The following is a 19091-nucleotide window of genomic DNA, read 5'->3' as shown; positions in this document are numbered from 1 at the left end:
AGTAACCTCAACGATTTACAATTTACCCTTCTGGAGTCCATTTTTATCAACTTTTTTGTTAAAAGTAGGATAGAGACTCAAAAATTGGGGTTTACAATCCCCAAATCCTGCATCACTAGTACAAAAAGCCTTGGTTACGTAAAATTTTTAATAGAGTTTATTATTTATTTGTTTTTTCATGGTAGGATCTCAGTCTAACCCAAGCTGACCTGAATTTCACTATGGAGTATCAAGCTGGCTTCAAACTCATAGCAATCCTCCTACCTCTGCCTCCCAAGTGCTGGGATTGAAGATGTACACCACAAAGTCTGGTTAATAAAGTTATTTAATTAAAAAATTTTCAAGTGCATTGTGGCGCATGCCTTTAATTCTAGTATTGGGAGACAGAGGTAGGAGGATTGCTGTGAGGATGAGGCCACCCTGAGACTCCATAGTGAATGCCAGGTCAGCCTGGGCTAGAGTGAGACCCTACCTTGAAAAACAAAAAACAAAACAAAACAAAATTAAAAGTGATCTCCTGCCAATGGGTTCTTCAATGAATTTATATTTTTGTGTTTGTGATCAACAGACTCTGATAAGGCACAAGACTAAGCAAAGTCCTTCTGTGAGCCTTAATGATGGTAATGTGATGTGTGATGTTTACTATGCCAAGGGAAATAAAGGGTGACATTTCTTTAAGAAATTTGAAGACTGGAAAGGTGGCTTACCAGTTTAGGCACTTGCCTGAAAAGCCAAGGTTTTTCCTCAGTATCACGTAGGCCAGATGCGCAGGTGGTGCCTGCGCCTGGAGTTCATTTATGACAGCTGGAGGCCCTGGCGCTCCCGTTCTGTCCTGTCTCTTTCTCCCTCTAGTAAACAATAACACATTCTTCTTTCTTTCAATGTTCTCATTCACGTGCGTGTGCGTGTGCGCGTGTGGGTTGTCACTCTGGGGTCTCTTCCTCCCGGATGCTTGTGCTACTTTTCTTATGTGGCATTTACATAGGTTCCGGGGAATTTAGCCAGCACCTGTGCAAACCAATAGGAACTTTAACCACTGAGCTATTTCCCCATTTCCCTATACTGCATTTTTCTTGTCCCTCCACCTAAAATTTTAGAATGGATCTAAGATTAAATTAGTCTTTCAAGAAAATGGGGAAAAAAATCAAAAGACCAATGGTGACAAAATAGATTCAACCCCTGTTCTGTTCCATCGCTGTCCTTCCACACCAAAGAACAGCTGGAAGACACCCCACACTCTTGACGCGTCAGAACTGGTGGAGGACTGCATGGAGGGCTTAGTGGTCGAGGCTCGATTCCCCAGGACCCACGTAAGCCAGAGGCACAAGAGGGCGTATGCATCTGGAGTTCGTTTACAGTGGCTGGGGGCCATGGCGCGCCCATTCTCTCTTTATCTATCTGCCTCTTTCTCTCTGTGTCTGTCACTCTCAAATAAATTTTAAAAAAATTTAAAAACTCACCAGGCATGGTGGCACATGCCTTTAATCCCAGCACTCAGGAGGCACAGAGAAGAGAATCACAGAGTGTTCAAGGCCACCCTGAAACCCTGTCTTGGGGGAGGGCGGACAACTGGTGGAGCTGACCAAGTCCATGTGGCTTCCTTGGGCCCCATTTGCACTGAACACTTTTTCTTCAGAATTGGGACACTTTCTTTGGCTTTCCATTTCTTCCATGGTACCATCAAAGGGAATATCTTCTCAATGGCAAATTAAAATTCTCTTCCAGTTTAATTTTCTGAGCCTTGACCAGAATTCTTCACAATCACTTTGTAGGCCTTCCACACAAGCACCAGGTTTCCCAGGCATGTTAAACCCAGATAGAGAAAGCGCCTTGACCCACTCTAGAATATTCTCTCTTTTGTTTGTCTTGTGGATGTGATGGCTGTCAATCCAGAGTCTGGACTGTAATGGAGAGGCTCGCCAGGGGAAGATGAGAGTTCTCTGCTGACCTAGCCTGAGGCATGTTCTGTAACCCACTGGGTGGCATTTGTCTCCAAGGCAGTGCTTCTCTGGGAATGTGTTCAGCTCTGTGTTCCGCTGAGCTGCTGGGACCTGCTTAGTAACACTGCCCTGCCAGTGATTTCAGGCAGGACTGTAAGGAATTTAAAGGGAAGAAGGTAGGACAGAGAACACATCACCATTGCTTTCTCATGTAACAGGGTGCTCAGGATCCAGAAAAGTCCTTGAACCCCAAACCCTAGGTTAGTTTCTAATTTCAATCAAAGAATTGGATTTTAAAAACTGAGAAGGATAATTATTATATTTATCCAGGCATAGTGGCACATGCTTTTAATCCCAGCACTCAGGAGGCAGAGGTAGGAGGATTGCCGTGAGTTCAAGGCCAGACTGAGACTACATAGTGAATTCTATGTCAGCCTAGAATGAGACCTCACCTTGAGAAAACAAAAAAAAATTATATATGTACACACACACACACACATATATATATAATATTTATTGAGGGAAGTACAGAGCCAAGGAAGGGCACCCATGTGGCTACGGATCCCATGTGGAGGGCCTGGGAAAAACCATGGAAAGGAAAGAGAGAAAAGAAAGTTCAAGGAGCTCCTGCCATGTGGGGAACTGAAAGGGATAAAGAACCCATGTGGAGAGTAGAGCCAGAGGGCCCTCCCTTGACTCAATCTCAACTCAAATTTGCACACACAGCTTGAAGTTTTCAAGTGGTCACAGTGCCTGCACTCCTCTTGAAAAGGTATTTATAACTTCATAGTGGTAGGCTGTCTTCCAGCTCAGGTGAACCAGAGGAACAGCTGGTTGGTTAGAGCTAGAGGCTGTCTCAGAAGAGGTTGGCCCTGGAACTAAGTTCTGGGGGATGAACTTGGTCAACCACATGTTTATTTATTTATTTATGAGAGGAAAAAAGAGAAACAGGCAGATACAGTCAGAGAATGGGCATTCCAGGACCTTCACCCACTGAAAACAAACTAGATGCATGTGCCACCTTCTGCATCTACCTTACATGGGTACTGGGGAATCAAACCTGGGTCCTTAGGCTTTGTAAGTGAGTGCCTTACCACTAAGCCATTTCTCCCACCGCAATGTTTAAGTCCTATGAAAGATCTTCCTCCCAGGAGGAGCCCAGGTTGTTTGTGGAAAAACAGGTCTAGGGAACTAGGTAAGAGGTAATAAGTCAGATTGTCTTTGATGTCTAGCAAGTGCAAACTTCCCTTTTTCATCTCCAGGGGTCCGGTCGCCCTAACTGTACTCCGTGTCACTCAGATATGTCCAGGTACAAATTGACAGTAAAGTGCACCTATGAAGACAGCTCCTCTTCTGTCCTCACCTCAATACAGTCTTTTCATTCTGCAAAGCCAGTTGGTCATTCACTGGGAGCTCATTCTCACCAGGGAACATGCTGGCCAGCAGGTCTGACTCAGAGCCGGACCTCTACATGCTCTACCTCATCTTCTGGGACATCTGCTTGTGTCTTGTTATTGATGTTCACGATATTCACAATATTCAATTACCTCAGTAGTTACATCCCAGCCAAAATTTCCTGGACAGATTGCTGTGTCGTCATGACAGCTCGAACCCACCAGCACCAGAAGCATTTCCCACAACCAAAAATAACCTTTATTGCCATCAGGGAAATGCAAATTAAAACTACTTTGATGGGAGGCAGAGGTAGGAGGATCATCATGAGTTTGAGGCCACCCTGAGGCTGCATGACTACGTAGTGAATTCCAGGTCAACCTGGGCCAGAGCAAGACCCTACCTCAAAAAACAAAAAGACAAAAAAATGGGGGTTGGGGAGATGGCTTAGTGATTAAGGCACTTGCCTGCAAAGCCAAAGGACCTTGGTTTGACTCCCCAGGACAAACTACAAATACAAAGTAAGCCAGATGCACAACATGGCACATACATCTGGAGTTCATTTGCAGTGGCTGGAAGCCCTGGCATGCATTCTCTGTCTTTCTCTCTCTCTCTTCCTCTTTCCCTCTTTCAAATAAATAAATAAAAATAAAATACTTTTTAAAAACATGACTTTGAGATTCCATCCATTGCACTCCTGTCAGAATGGCCACCATCATGAAAACAAATGACAATAAATTCTGGTGAGGATGCAGAAAAAGAGGAACCCTTGTACGCTGTTAGTAGGAATGAAATCTCATCCAGCCATTATGAAAATCAGTGTGGAGGTTCCTGAGACAGTTAAAAATAGATCTACCATATGACCCAGCTACAGCACTTCTAGGCATATATCCTAAGGACTCATCTCATTACCTTAGAGATTCTTGCTGAACCATATTTATTGCCACTCTATTCACAATAGCTAGGAAATGGAACCAGCCTAGATGTCCTCAACTGATGAGTAGATAATGAAGATATGGCACATACACACAATGGAGTTCTACTTAGCAGTAAAGAAAAATGAAATTATGAAATTTGCAGGGAAATAGATGGATCTGGAAAGGATCATATTAAGTGAGGTAATCCAGGCCCAGAAAGCCAAGTGTCACATGTTCTCTTTCATATGTGGATCCTAGCTACAATGATTGGACTTCTATGTGAGTTGGAATAAAACTCAGTAGCAGAGGCCAGTAAGCTAGAAAGAGGATATAAAGGGAATAGAAAGGGAAGGAGGGGGAACTTAATAGGATGGTATTGCATATATGTAAGTAGAAGAACAGTTTAATGGGGGCTGGGAAAGGCCTAAGTGGGGTCAAAAACGAGATTGAGTAAAGGAAAGGTGAGGGAAGGGCTAATCAAAATCTAAGAAGGTATGAATAAGTCATATGGAAACCTACATTTTTAGACAATGGCATGCCCAGAAGCCATAGATTGTCACTAGAAAAATTTCAGTACCAATGATAGGTTACCTTCCACTGAGTTGTTGGCCAGGTAGGTCCCTGATGCCCCCAAAACATTGTAGACTATTGCTGAGGCTCTTAGCTTCCCACCAGGAATAGATGGTAAGACCCTATTGCTGAAGACTCCACATACTTGGGCTGTAAGATCACTGAAAAATCATGCTGGACCTGAGCTGAAAACCTCCTTCATGTAGACCAACTGACAGAAAGCTGGGAAAAGCTACACTGTATGCAATTCAATAGGAGAGAGAGAGATCACCAGTGGAGATATTCAACAGTGGACACTGCAAGATTTATATTTGGCCAACCAGGCTAAATGAGCCAACAGGTGCAATAGTGGAGGTCTGTTTTGGGGGAAACCAACCACTCTCTAATTGGATTGGAGGCCGGCTCCATGGCAGGGAATACATTCCTGATACTGAAAACCTACAACAGGAGTAGTCATGAGCCCTATCAGTGTAATGTCTGCTGGTATCTGGCTAAATGTATATACTATGCTCACCAAACTGCCCAGTAAGCACTTCTCTTAACGTTCATACCCATATATTAATGCTACTCCCACTTTTGGTTAGAGAAGCTTCTCGTTTCAGATGGCAGTGACCTTGGGATGACTCAGAAGACATCATGGTGCTGAGAAGAAGTGACAGAGTAGTGCTCAGCACTGAATCATCTCTAACACAGCTTCCAAGTCTCAGGGTCCATTGTGGAAGAGATAGCAGAAAGAATGTAAGAGCCAAAGGAAGGGTAGGATTCCTTACAATATGCTCCTCCAGACACAAAATGGCCTGGATATCCATGACTTTGCAGTTCCTGATACTACCTACACAAGACCATCATAACAGGAGGAAAAGATGATGACATCGAAATAAAAGAGAGACTGATTGAGAGGGGGAGGGGATATGATGGAGAGTGGAGTTGCAAAGGGGAAAGTGGGGGGAGGAAGGGAATTACCATGGGTTATTGTCTACAATTATGAAAGCTAGCAATAAAAATACACATATATATATATTTTCAATATGCAATGGCACACAGTAAACATTCCCATTAATGAGAAGAACGAGGGCCTCAAAAGAAAAGATCAAACCAAAGTAAGTTTGAAACCCAATGGAACAAACATTCCATCCTACATCTCCATTCCCAGCATCGGAGACACATGGTGGTGTGACATGAGCTCCTCAGGACCTGAACAGTCCTGCCCCGCAGGCTTCTCCTGGCCTAGCCCTATCATTGCCTGTAGATATCCTCAACGGATGACCCCCACTTCCAACATCCACATTTCCAACATCTAGGGTCTCCATTGCTTCTGGGACCTCATCCTCATCAGACTACCATCATCTGTGGGAAATTCCTGCTTAGTCTCCCAGACCTTCCTTTGAGATCTGAGTGGAAGCCTTCATGATTCCACAACACTTGCATTTTACATGCCTAAAACCCACCACCACTTTGATGATGCCAAAGTGTGCAGTCAACTCACAAGATAGCTAGGCTCCCTTGGGCCACAGCTACATTGGCCCCTTGATCAATGAAACAGAACAGAGGACCCAAATGTAAAACCAGGCACCTACAACCATCTGAGTTTTGACAAAAATGCCAAAAATATTCATTGCAGAAAAGACAGCCTCGTTATCATATAGTGCTGGAAAACTGGATATCTATATGTTGAAAGATGAAAATGGATCTTTATCTTTCTCCATGCACAAGAATAAAGCCCAAATGGATCAAGGATCTTAATATCAGGCTTGAGACTCTGAAACTGCTACAGGAAAAACAAGGGGAAACACTTGAACATATTGGTATAGGCAATGACTTTCTGAATATAACCATTAATCAATCACTGGGATCTCATGAAATTAAAAAGCTTTTGTACCATAAAGGACACTGTGAATAGAGCAAAGAGGTAGCCTACAGAATGGGAGAAAATCTTTGCCAGCTATACATCTGACAGAGGACAAATATCCATGATATACAAAGAACTCAAAAATCTAAATAATAAACAACTGAGGGCTGGAGAGATGGCTTAGCAGTAAAGGCCCTTGCCTGTGAAGCCTAAGAACTCAGGTTCAACTCCCCAGAATCCATGTAAGCCAGATGCACATGATGGTACATTCATTTGAAGTTCATTCCCAGTGGCTAGAGACCCTAGCTGATCTTTCTCTATCTTCCCCCACTCTCTCTTAAATAAATAAATGAATAAGTAATTGTGTGTGTGTGTGTGTGTGTGTATTTGGTTTTTTGAGATAGAGTCACACTCTAGGTCATGCTGAGTCTCACTCTAGCTCAGGCTGACCTGGAATTCACTATGCAGTCTCAGGGTGGCCCTGAACTCATGGAGATTGTCCTACCTCTGCCTCCTGAGTGCTGGGATTAAAGGTGTGTGCCACACCTAGCTACATTTTTTAATTTTTGATTTATTTTTGACTTTTCGAGGTAGGGTCTCACTCTGGTCCAGGCTGACCTGGAATTAACTCTGTCATCTCAGGGTGGCCTTGAACTCATGGCAATCCTCCTACCTCTGCCTCCCAAGTGCTGGAATTAAAGGCGTGTGCCACCACACCCGGCTCCCAATTTTTTATAAATTAAAAATTATATGATATATGACTGCTAAGCCATCTCTACAGCCCCCCATATATATATATATATATATATATATATATATATATATATATATATGTTTTTTTTTTTTTTTTTTGGTTGTTCAAGGTAGGGTCTCACTCTAGCTCAGGCTGACCTGGAATTCACTATGTAGTCTCAGGGTGGCCTTGAACTCACAGTGGTCTGCCTACCTCCCGCTCCTGAGTGCTGGAATTAAAAGCGTACACCACCATGCCTGGTTCCAAAAATATTTTTGAAAAGACCCTGTCAAGAAATTGGCTATGGGAGCAATAAGGCAAGAGATACACCTAAAAGGGATACAAATTGGAAAGGAAGAGATCAAGTTATAATTATTTGCAGATGACATGATTCTATCCATAAAAGACCCTAAAAACTATGAGCAAACTGTTAGAGCTGATAAACACCTGTAGCCACATAGCAGGATACAAAATAAGCAAAGAGAAATCAGGAGCTAACAACAAACACACAGAATGAAATCAGAGAATCACTCCCATTCACAATTGCATTAAAAAAAAAGTACTTTTGGAATAAACCTAACCAAGGAAGTAAAGGATCTCTACAATGAAACCTTTAAAACACTCAAGCAACAGAATACAGAAGACATTAGAAAATGGAAAGATATCCCTTGTTCTTGGATTGGAAGAATCAATGTTGTGAAAATGGCAATCTTACCAAAAGCAATCTACACATTTAATGCAATTCCCATCAAAATTCCAATGGCATTCTTCATAAAAATAGAAAAAAAAATCCAAAAATACATTTGGAAGCACAAAAAACCTAAAATACTTAAAACAATTTTGTGCAACAAAAAAGAAGGCTGGTGGTATCATCATACCTGATTATAACCTATATTACAGAGCTGTAGTAACAAAAACAGCATGGTACTGGCACAAAAGCAGAAATGTAGATCAATGGAACAGAATAGATGACTCAGATGTAAGTCCGGGTAGCTATAGCCACCTGATCTTTGACAAAAATGCCCAAAATACTCATTGGAGAAAAGACAGCCTTTTCAGCAAATGGTGCTGGGAAAACTAGATATCTATATGTAGAAGGATGAAAATAGATCCTTCTCTCTCTCCATGCACAAGAATCAAGTCCAAATGGATCAAAGACCTTAACATCAGACCTGAAACTCTGAAACTGCTAGAGGAAAAATAAGGGAAACCCTTCAACACACTGGTTGTTGCAGTCAGGTCCCCATTGCTAGTAGAAATCACCCAACCAAGAGCAGCCTGTGGGAAATAAAAAAGGTTTATTTTGGCTTACAGACTCCAGAAGAAGCTCCATGATGGAAGGGGAAAACAATGGCATGAGCAGAAGGTGGTCATCAGCCCCTGGCCAACATACGGTGGACATTAGCAACAGGAGAGTGTGCCAAACATTGGCCTGGGGAAACTGACTATAACACCTGTAAGCCTGCCTCTAATAATACACTGCCTCCAGGAGGCTTTAATTTCCAATTGCTATCAGCTAGGGAATCTAACATCCAGAACACCTAAGTTTATGGGGGACACCTGAATCAAATCACCACATCAACCAACCACACAAACAAAGAGATTGTGAAAATTATATTCTAATGGTTTATAGGATGAAATTAAAATCTTCTCCAATATTTTGTCAATTATAATAATCTGCCATATGGTTATTACAATGTTTAAACATAGTATATGTAATTCTTGATTTATTCCTGAATCTAGCTATTGCCTTAGGGATTTAACTTAGATTTTTGTTGTCTTTGTAAAATTTTTCCAACTGGAAATTAGTAATTTTTTATTTAATAGTTTTATGTATTTATTTGAAAGGATGGAGGGAGGGAGGAAGAGAGAGGGGAAGAGAGGGAAAGGAGAGAGAATAGGCATGCCAGAGCCTCCAGCTGCTGCAAATGATCTCCAGATGCATGTGCCACCTTGTGAATCTGGCTTTATGTGGGTCCTGGGGAACTGAACCTAGGTCGTTAGACTTTGTAGGAAACCATTGAGCCATCTCTTCTGCCCCTAGTAAAAAAAAAAAAAAAAAAATTAAAAAACTTGCATCAGAAATTCTGTAGCTGAAAATAGACCACTGAATTTTGAAGTATAGTAGAAACAAATTATCTGAAAATCTTGATGATAACCATGTAATTTGTGATTTTGCTAAATGAAAGAAAGAGATGTAAATTTTATGACATACATGTAATTAAGGAATTATCTTTCCCTCTGTCTCGTGACTCGTTCAGTTACCACTGACTCATCCACAGAATGCTAGGATAAGCAAGCTTGTAATTAAATTCAATTTTCTTTTGTACTTCACTAACTTGTGATTATATTAAAAAGTTTTATGCAGTTACAATTTTTGTTGTTGGGCTGGGGAGATGGCTCAGCAGTCGAAAGTGTTGTTTGCAAAATCCACTGGTGGCTGCATGCACGTGTATACATGCCCACACACATGCAAATAAACAAATTAAAAAGCAGTTTTAAATTTACTTTTCTGTGAGGAGAGAGAGGAGATGGACATTCTAGGGCCTCTTGCCACTGCAGATGAACTCCAGATGAGTGGCTTCATGGAGGTGCTGGGGAACTGAATCTTGGTTGGCAGGCTGTGCATGCAAGTGCCTTTAGCCATGAAGCCATCTCGCCAGCCCCATTTTTTTTCTCAAAACAAAATTTTTGCTGTTATAAAAGGCATTATTTGAAGAAGAGTGGATGACATGTTGAAGGCTGGTTTAAGACGTTTATAAAGTTTGAATCACTTCCTGCAGTTCTGGTCACTGCTTGGCTGCTTTCATGTATGAAAATTTATTCTAAAGAACCATTTAAGGTGATATATAACTCGGAGAGAGAGAATGGGCACGCCAAGCACTCTTACTACTGCAAAGGAACTCCAGACACATGCACCACTTTGTGCATCTGGTGTTTTGTGGGTTCTGGGAGATTGAACCTGGCCAACAGGTTTTTCAAGCAAGCGCTTTTGACTGCTGAGCCAACTTCCCAGCCCCTGCTGCATTCATTTTTTTAAATGTTTATAAAAATGCATTATTTTATTTTTTTATCTTTTCACAATTTTTATTAACATTTTCCATGATTATAAAAAAATCCCATGGTAATACCCTCCCCCACCCCGCATTTTCCCCTTTGAAATTCCATTCTCCATCATATTACTTCCCCATCTCAATCATTCTACTTACATATATACAATTGCATTCATTTTTAAAAGCAAAGAGTGCTTTGTGAGGGAGAAATAGGAGCAAAGTAGTTTTTTTTTTTAATTTTTTTTTTATTGGTAGTCAACTAGGGGAGGGCCCAAAGGAGGAACCTGGACATGTCTCTGCATGCTGGGGCGGACCTGGAAGTCCACATCTGACCCAGCCTCATCCCTCTGTGACAGCGCCCTACTGCTTTCCCAACCTAGTGCACCGCCCAGGGGGCCTGTCCTCTGGGTCAGCCCCTTGGGTCCGACTCTTCTGAGCCAGGTGGTAAAGTCCATCCCCATAAACTTTAGAGAGGCTTACCAGGTGGGCAAGGCCTTCTTCTTGGCTGCTTATCTCTCCTAATGCCTGAAGCTCTGTTCTGGTATGGTGGGGGGGTTTCTTTTCATTGTATTATTCTATGCTAAACTAGCTTCACTAACTGACCACTTAGCTTTTGCTATTTTCTAATGTGAAGGCCAATATTCTGCTCCACTTCCCGTGTGTGTGTGTGTGTGTGTGTGTGTGTGTGTGTGTGTGTGTGTGTGTGTGTCTTTAAGTTCTGGTCCTTTTCCCCTTCTCCCGGTAAGCCGCCCTCCCTCCTCTCCCATGCCCAGCTTCCCAGGTGGGCCGCAGGCCCTGCCTCCGCACGGGCGCCTGCTCCAGCTCCCTCTCTGGAGTCGTAACTCTCTTGCATAAATCTAATGATTTATAATTTACCCTACTCAGTCTGTTTATTTTAATTCTTTGTTAAAAATAGGGGCATCTGGGCATGGTGGCACATGCTTTTTTGGGGGTGGTATAAAAATTTATTATACATAAAGAATAATTACCACTAATGAGTGTAGATAAGTTAAGACACAATGGTACTGGATGGCTAGCTCTTTGGAAAGTGAATGGGTTTAGGTGGCTTGGTGCTTTCATGCCATGCTGATTGGTCAGTCAGACATAAAGGCACATGCCAACCATTACAGAGCTTCAGGGCATCAAGTGATTGCCTTGAGTGCCCACAGTTTCCTCCCTGTCTGACCTGGAGCTTCAAAGGAATGGCATACCCAGAAGCAAGCGAAAGGGCTTCCTAAGGTGGCCCAGGCTTTTCTCCGAAGCCACGGCCACACCACTGTAAGCACAACATTTAACTGGATGATTCCCGCAAGCTATACATGGACGTTTCTAGCCATCACAGTTCCATGGAGTACAATACACCAAGTTACAGGCTGGGGGAAAGAAAGGTAGCGCCCATGGTGGCCCCCTCCAATCCCGTTGTTCTATTGGTAAGGACTGGGGAAGGTTAACCAAGCCCCTTCTTTCAATGTAGAAAAGAATTACTCTGATTGATATTAAATTGTATTGAAAACAAAATGCACTAAAAAGCAAATACTACTCTACGTTGGGGTGCAAGTGGGAGGAAAGAATGAGTCCTTCAAAGCAGGAAGGAGACAGCTGGGGAGATTTCCGTGGCTGTGATCCAGTTGGTCACTCACGCTGCTCCATTTCTACTTTCGGTGGTCTCAGGAAGGTACAATTCTTCTTCTCTTTCTTCCCCCTTGTATTTGCTTGGAAATTTTGCCAGCTACCCACCCGACTGTCTTGACTTTCCTCAAAGTTTTTCCCCCATTCCCTTTCTCGTTTGCTTTTTCTTGAGCTTCAATCTCCTCTTCTTTTTGTTATTTCCTTTCATGCATTTCTTTGGCTTCTCTCTCTTTTCTTTTGATTTCCAGCTCAGCAAACAGTTTCATGGTCTGTTTACATACTGCTTGTTTGAACAGCTCTGGATCCTCCTCCTTCACATTTGTAGGGTTTCCTTCCTTCTTTAATTGCTTTTTTTGCTCTTTAACAGTGTGTTGCACATATCCTTTTCCTGCCTGCATTACATCCAGGGCCTCTTCTTTTGATCCTGGTAGCAACTTGTAAGCATTCTGTGCTCTGTCAGCATCATCTTGACTTTTGTCAGGATGCACCAATATAGACAACTGTCGAGACCTATTTTATTTCTTCATCTGTCACCTCAGGATCTATCTGGAGAACCTCAAATGGGTTCAAATTAAAGTAAGAGGAACCAGGACGGGTCAATCTTTCAATCTGATTTTTGGATGTTAGAACTGAATCTCTTTTCTCTGTTTCACCTCATTGTAGCAGGTCACAAATGCCTCCCCTGAGCTGCCTCGGCCGCCCGCAGCCCCGCTCTCTCCTGAAGCCGCCATTTCCCCGGTGCATTGATCCCAGCATGCTAGAGGCAGAGGCAGGAGGATCAACATGAGTTTGAGGTCAGCCTAGGACCACAAAGTGAGCACCGGGTCAGCCTGTGCCAGAGTAAGACCCTATCTCAAAACAAACAAACAAACAAAAAAGTAGACAAGAGTTCAAAAGTTGGGGTTCATAACTTCCCCAGAACTCCAAAACCCTGTGTTATGTAGTTTACTGGAAGCAGGAGAGACACAATAGCAACAGTGGAAGATTGCTTGCTGATGAGGAGTGATAAAAAACTAAAGACATCCATATGAAGGAGTTTACAATTTTCTTTTTCTTTTCTTTATTATTATTTTTGATTATTTTATTTTTGAGAGAGAGAGGCAGACAGAGAGAGAAAGAGGCAGAGAGAAAGAATGAGCTCGCCAGAGCCTTTTCAGCTGCTGTGAATGAACTCCAGATGTGTGCGCCCCCTTGTGTGTATGTAGAAAACTGCATGCTTGCATCACTGCATCTGGCTACCTGGGACCTGGAGATTCGAACATGCATTCTTAGGCTTCACAGGCAAATGCCTTAACCACTAAGCCATCTCTCCAGCACTTTTCTTTCTTTTCTCTTTTTTGAGGTAGGGTCTCACTCTAGCTCAGGCTGACCTGGAATTCACTATGTAGTCTCAGGCTGGTCTTAAACTCACAGCGATCCTTCCATGTCTGCCTCCCAAATGCTGGGATTAAAGGCATGTGCCAGCACACCCAGCTTTTTCTATTTCATTTTTTTTTAAGAGTTAGGATTTTCATTGCCCAATGGAAAGGGAGAAGATTAGAGTGAACACTGAGGTATTGAAGCAGTTTAGGGTAACAGGTCCCCACAAGTAAAAAACCATGAATGTTCTTGGATCTGCCCTTGCAGTCTCCAGTTCTCCAGAGATCAGAGAAAGATCTGCATTCTCCTGATCTCTTATAGCTAAAGGAGTCCCCTAGACCTGTTTTTCCATAAACAACCTGAGCCCCTCCCTGGGAACAAGCATTCCTGGATGGTTTAAATATGATCCTGACATTGTGGCTGGTTAAGCTCAGCCCCAAACTTGGCATCATGGTGGATTAGCTCAGCCCCACTCAGAATCTATCAATGACCCCAATTTGGGTCACAGGTTGGGCTTCACACTGTCACCTTGCTCATGGTGGGAGCTCGCTGTACTTCCTCCTCTTTCCTTCTCTTAATCTAATAAAGTCTCTCTAAACCTTACCTTCTGGTCTATGGATTTTAATTCTCTAAATTAGTAAGACAAGAATCTGGGGTCCCCTAAATTTATTGGTGCATTGGTATATTGGTGAGGACCTCCCCAAACTCCAACTCCAGTCTCAGACTGAAACTGGTTGAATCTGTTGTGGACTCTTGGATTTCAGTAAGATCAATAAGACAATTATATGGAGCTAAATATAGATGCATATGAGAGACAGCCTTGTGGTAGCTGTGACTTGCTTTCTGTTGTCATCTCGATCAGATCAGAAATCAAGTAAGAAACACATCTCTTCAGCAGAACTGTGAAGTATTACCAGGAAGGATTAACTGAGCTGGCAAGACCTTCTCCCAGAGTGGGCAGTCTTTCCAGTGCTGGACTATATATAAAGAGGTTCCAGGAAGTCACAGTGTCTTTTGCTGTTGAGCGCATCTACCCTGTTGCCACAGCATTAGCACCCAACTGCTTCAGCCTTCCAAGGTGGAGTGAAGACCATTGGCTATCCGAATTCTCCAGGTCTTCAGTGCCAGGTTGTGACTGCTGAGGAAACCGCTTCATGGACTTAGCAGCTACTGGGCTCTCAGACTCTCCAGTGTGCAGTCAAGACCGCCACCATTGGCCTACCCAGTTGTGTCATGCTTGTGATCAAATAAACCCCTCCCCTCCTTTTTTTTTTTTTTTTTTTTGATTTTTTTAAGACAGGGCCTCCCTCAAGCCCGGGCGGACCTGGAATTCACTATGTAGTCTCAGGCCAGCCTCAAACTCAGCTATCCTACTTCTCCCTCCCAAGTGATGAGATTAAAGGCATGTGCCACCATACCCAGCCAGTCTGTTACCTTTTTATTTTAAAATTTTTTATTTGTTTATTTATTTAAGAGAACAGAGAAAGAGGGAGGAAGGCAGAGAGAGAGAGAGAGAGAGAGAGAGAGAGAGAATGGGCACAACAGGGCCTCTAGCCACTGCAAATGAGCTCCAGACTCATGTGCCACCATGTGCATCTGGCTTACATGGTTCAGGGGAATTGAGCCTGGATCCTTAGACTTTGAAAGCAAGCACTCAATTGCTAAGTCATTTCTCCAGCCACCAGTCTATGACTTTTAAATTCAACATTGATTAAACTCTGTGGGCACGGGCAGCAGAATACAGCCAGCCTTTATGTCACAGTATAGTTCCAACAAAGTTCTCTGCTGTCTTTCCTTCCCCTTTGCATGTTCATAAATCCACGCAATTCTCTCTGCATTTAGCATTTTCAAAATCTTACCAGAATAGCCCATAAGATTTGGCTTACTGCTCTGTAAATGTTCTGCAGTCCCAAGTGCCAACATCTTCAACATTCCTCTAGCACACAAGTTCCAGAAGACCTAAATTCACAAGATCCGATTTATCTCAACAGTACCCTGTTTCTCTCATTCCAAATTCTGTTAGTCAGCTCCACATTCCTTGGATGAATGTCCAACTAGACATAGTTTATGGGAGGAAGGGACTTATCTCAGGCTTACAGATCCAGGGGTGGTTTCATCAATGGAAGAGGAAACTGGCTTCCTTTCATAGATTCAAGCAGAGAGAAACCACCAAACACCCAGCACCGCAAGCACACATGAACTGCCAGAGTTCAAACTGCTCTGCACACACCTTAGGACTGGACCCCAGTATCCACTCACAGGGACACCTCCTCCCGCAGGCTACTGAAGATGTAAGCAGGAAACTTAATCAAAAATACCTGGGGGAGGGGGAGCTGGAGATGACTTAGCAGTTAAGGCATTTGCCTGCAAAGCCAAAGGATCACAGTTCAATTCTCTAGGACCCACATAAGCCAGATGCACAATGAGGTACACCTGTCTAGAGTTTGTTTGCAGTGTCTGGAAGCCCTGGCCTGTCCATTCTCTCTCTCCCACTCCCTCCCTATTTCTCTCTCTGAAATAAATATATAAAATATATTTTAAAAAATACCTGAGAGATTGCTTAGTGGTTAAGGCACTTACCTGTGAAGCCTAAGGGTCCAGGTTTGATGCCCCATAACCCACATAAGCCAGATGCACATGGTGGCACATGCACCTGTAGTTCCTTTGCCGTGACCAGAGACTCTGGCCCACCTATTCTCTCTCTCCCAAATAAATAAATACAGCTATGGGGCCATACATTCAAACCACCACAAATATACATTCATTCTGTGGTTCTGTTCCTTAGAGAACTCTGAGCTATACAGTAACACCTGCCCCCACACCCCTGCCCCAGTAACAATGAACATACTTTTCACTCAGTTTTGCTGTTGGTTTTTCAGGCAGGGCCTTGCTATATGGTCCAGACTAACCTAGAACTTTCTATCCTCCTGCCCCTGCCTCCATATTTCTGTTGCATGCCACCAGGCCCAGCCAAACAGGTTTTTTAAAATTGGTTTGTTTGTGTGTTTATTGTGTGAGAGAGGAGAAAGAAGTAGAATATGGGTACCCCCGGGGCGTCCTGCTGCTGCAAATGAGCTCTGCATGTGAGCACCGCTTTATGCCTCAGGCTTATGGGGTGCTGGTGTCAGTCAGTCCCTGTGCTCGTGCTTGCTGTCCCCCCAAACGGGGATTTGGAAATTAAGGTTTCAAAGAGTTGTTCCTACACCTCAATGGAAGTAAAGCCCGAGTCCAGTTTGGGGCCCAAAATAGAAATCAACACTTTCTATTCTGGTAATTCATAAGACCTTCCTTTCCTGCCTGTGAGAAAATAGTCCCTTCCCTGGAGCTACCACTTGAGAAACCAGACAGAGACCAGACCATCCTGGAAAGATTTTGTAGGCTCTGGCATAAGTTCCCATGTCCATGTGAAAGGGCGAGCCCATACAGCATCTAGACAACCAGTGTAGCTTGGATGGGCCATGGAGCAGATATGTCACAGCTCAGAGTACCAACCTTTCCTACTTCCCAAGAAGTTGCAAGACCAGAGCAAATTACCAGGGGCTAAGAATGTCATCAGATAGCATCTGAGGCCTATGGTGGAGATTCCCCAGCTTCTCTACTGTTGTGCCAATACCCCTGACCAGGAGCCAAGTCCCCTAGTCACCCAGGAGTCACCCAGAGAACCGCCACAGAAGACACTGGAATGTAAAAGCAGCAGGTTTCTTTATTGCAAGCCTAGCCTGGGCTCTGTCTTCACAGTCATAGTCACAGCGGTAGTGAGGGAGAGAGCCCCCTTTCTTTTGGGGAAGGGGTTCATATAGGAATTTGAACAAAGAAGTAGGGGATAGATACATGATTGGTTGATTTAAACAGTTCTGAATGGCTTGGGGTTTCAATGGGCAAAGTTGGGGGCAGGAGCTAGGGGCACTCCAGACAGATGAAGTCATCTCCATTGTCCTTAAAGTGGAGATTCCTCAGTTTCTTATCTAAGCAGGTGGTCGGAGGCTGGAGGCCCCCCATAGTGGAGTGTTTCTGCAATGTCCTTAAAGTGGAGATTCCTCAGAAACTTTAGGGGGAAAGGCAGCAATTAGGCAAGCAAAGTTTACAGAAGCAAAAGGTTAGCACATTGGCTGGCTAGTTCTCTATCTAAGTCAGGTCTGGGCCTTTTTTGTACTTAAAATGGTTATATTTGGTCTCTCACTCCAACCCACATACCTGAAAGTCAGTCAGGGTATTTGAAAAGTGCCTTGACTTATGACTTTCTTTTGTTCTGTTCCTATAAATTAGGAAGTGGAACCTCCTGTCATGAAATTGTTAACATTGTTGGAACATGGAATTGGGGTAACCTAACTCTGTCCCTGGGCCATGGTCACTCATATACTCATATTTGGCTCCAGAATAAACTATCTCTCATCATCTTTGAGGTGAGAGTTATGTCTTTTACATCAAAAAAAAAAAAAAAAAAAAAAAAAAAACCAAAGCAAGCATCTGTAACCTTTGAGCCATCTCTGCAGCCCTCATCCACTCATCCAATTCCTTTCTTTCTTTCTTTCTTTCTTTCTTTCTTTCTTTCTTTCTTTCTTTCTTTCTTTCTTTCTTTCTCTCTCTCTCTCTCTCTCTCTCTCTCTCTCTCTCTCTCTCTCTCTTTCTTTCTCTCTCTCTCTCTCTTTCTTTCTCTCCCCGCCCCTCTGCCCAGGTAAGGGGTCTTACTCTAGCCCTGGCTGTCCTGGATTCACTATGTAGTGTGAACAAAAGTTCCTGGGAAACAGCTCTGTCTGCTGCACCTACTTCCAGCAAAGCTGAATGGACTGATAGATCTCCTGTGATCACAGAGATGGAATGTTACAGGATCAGAGCCAAATCACCCTGGGGTACCTTTACCCCTTACTAGTCATTTACTTCCCAGCTCTGTGTCTGAACTAACATCATTGTGACTATCAGTTGATCAGGTGTGATCCTTTTGAAATGCAAGTCAGACCCCATCTTGGATGTCATCAGATAGCATCTGAGGCCTACAGTAGAGATTTCCCCATTTTGCTGTAAGCCACATACCTGATGGTCAGCCAATGTATCAGAAAAGGGCTTTGATTTATGTTCTGCAACTATAAAAACTTCATGAAACTATTAACACATTGGAAGACAGAGTAGGGGTGATCTAGATCTGTGTTCCCGAGCCCTGGTCACTCATTTGGCTCCAAATAAACTACCTTATATTCCTCTTTGAAGTGAGTTTGCATGGACAGTAGTCTCAGGGTGTCCTCGAACTCACAGAGATCCTCCTATCTCTCGAGTGCTGGGATTATAGGTGTGTACCACCATGCCTGGCCTCACCCAGTTTTTAAAATGGCATTTTCTACTAAAAAGAATCAGGGCTTTCTAAAGATAAGATTTCTGGAACATCTTACTGAGTCAGAAAGCAAGAGAGTAGCGTGGGGTGGTGGACCCATGTCACAGGGCACAGGTGCCAGCTCAGTGGGGACTCCATTGGTGCATCTGCACTTTAGAGAAATAATGATTTGCCACCTGAGGGGCTGTAACTCACTGGATCCTGCAGGAAATTCTGAGCCCATGTTAAAGAAAGTCACATGGGGAATGTAACATGAAGAGTGGGTTGGTTCCTTGTTTCAAAAATGTCAGCACAAGCTGGGTGTGGGGGCACACACATTAGGT

At 43.3% G+C, this 19091-nt stretch overlaps 2 pseudogenes; both read right to left on the bottom strand.

The window, feature by feature from the left end:
* Positions 1-1527: 1527 nt before the first annotated feature.
* Positions 1528-3571, bottom strand: LOC123458795 (annotated as a pseudogene).
* An 8430-nt stretch (positions 3572-12001) lies between these two features.
* Positions 12002-12814, bottom strand: LOC123457753 (annotated as a pseudogene).
* Positions 12815-19091: the final 6277 nt, after the last annotated feature.

The sequence above is a fragment of the Jaculus jaculus genome, chromosome 1, assembly GCF_020740685.1.
Source record: "Jaculus jaculus isolate mJacJac1 chromosome 1, mJacJac1.mat.Y.cur, whole genome shotgun sequence".
Classification (NCBI taxonomy): Eukaryota; Metazoa; Chordata; class Mammalia; order Rodentia; family Dipodidae; genus Jaculus; species Jaculus jaculus.
Note: the sequence above shows the minus strand (reverse complement) of the source record. Positions and strands in the feature narration are given on the sequence as shown.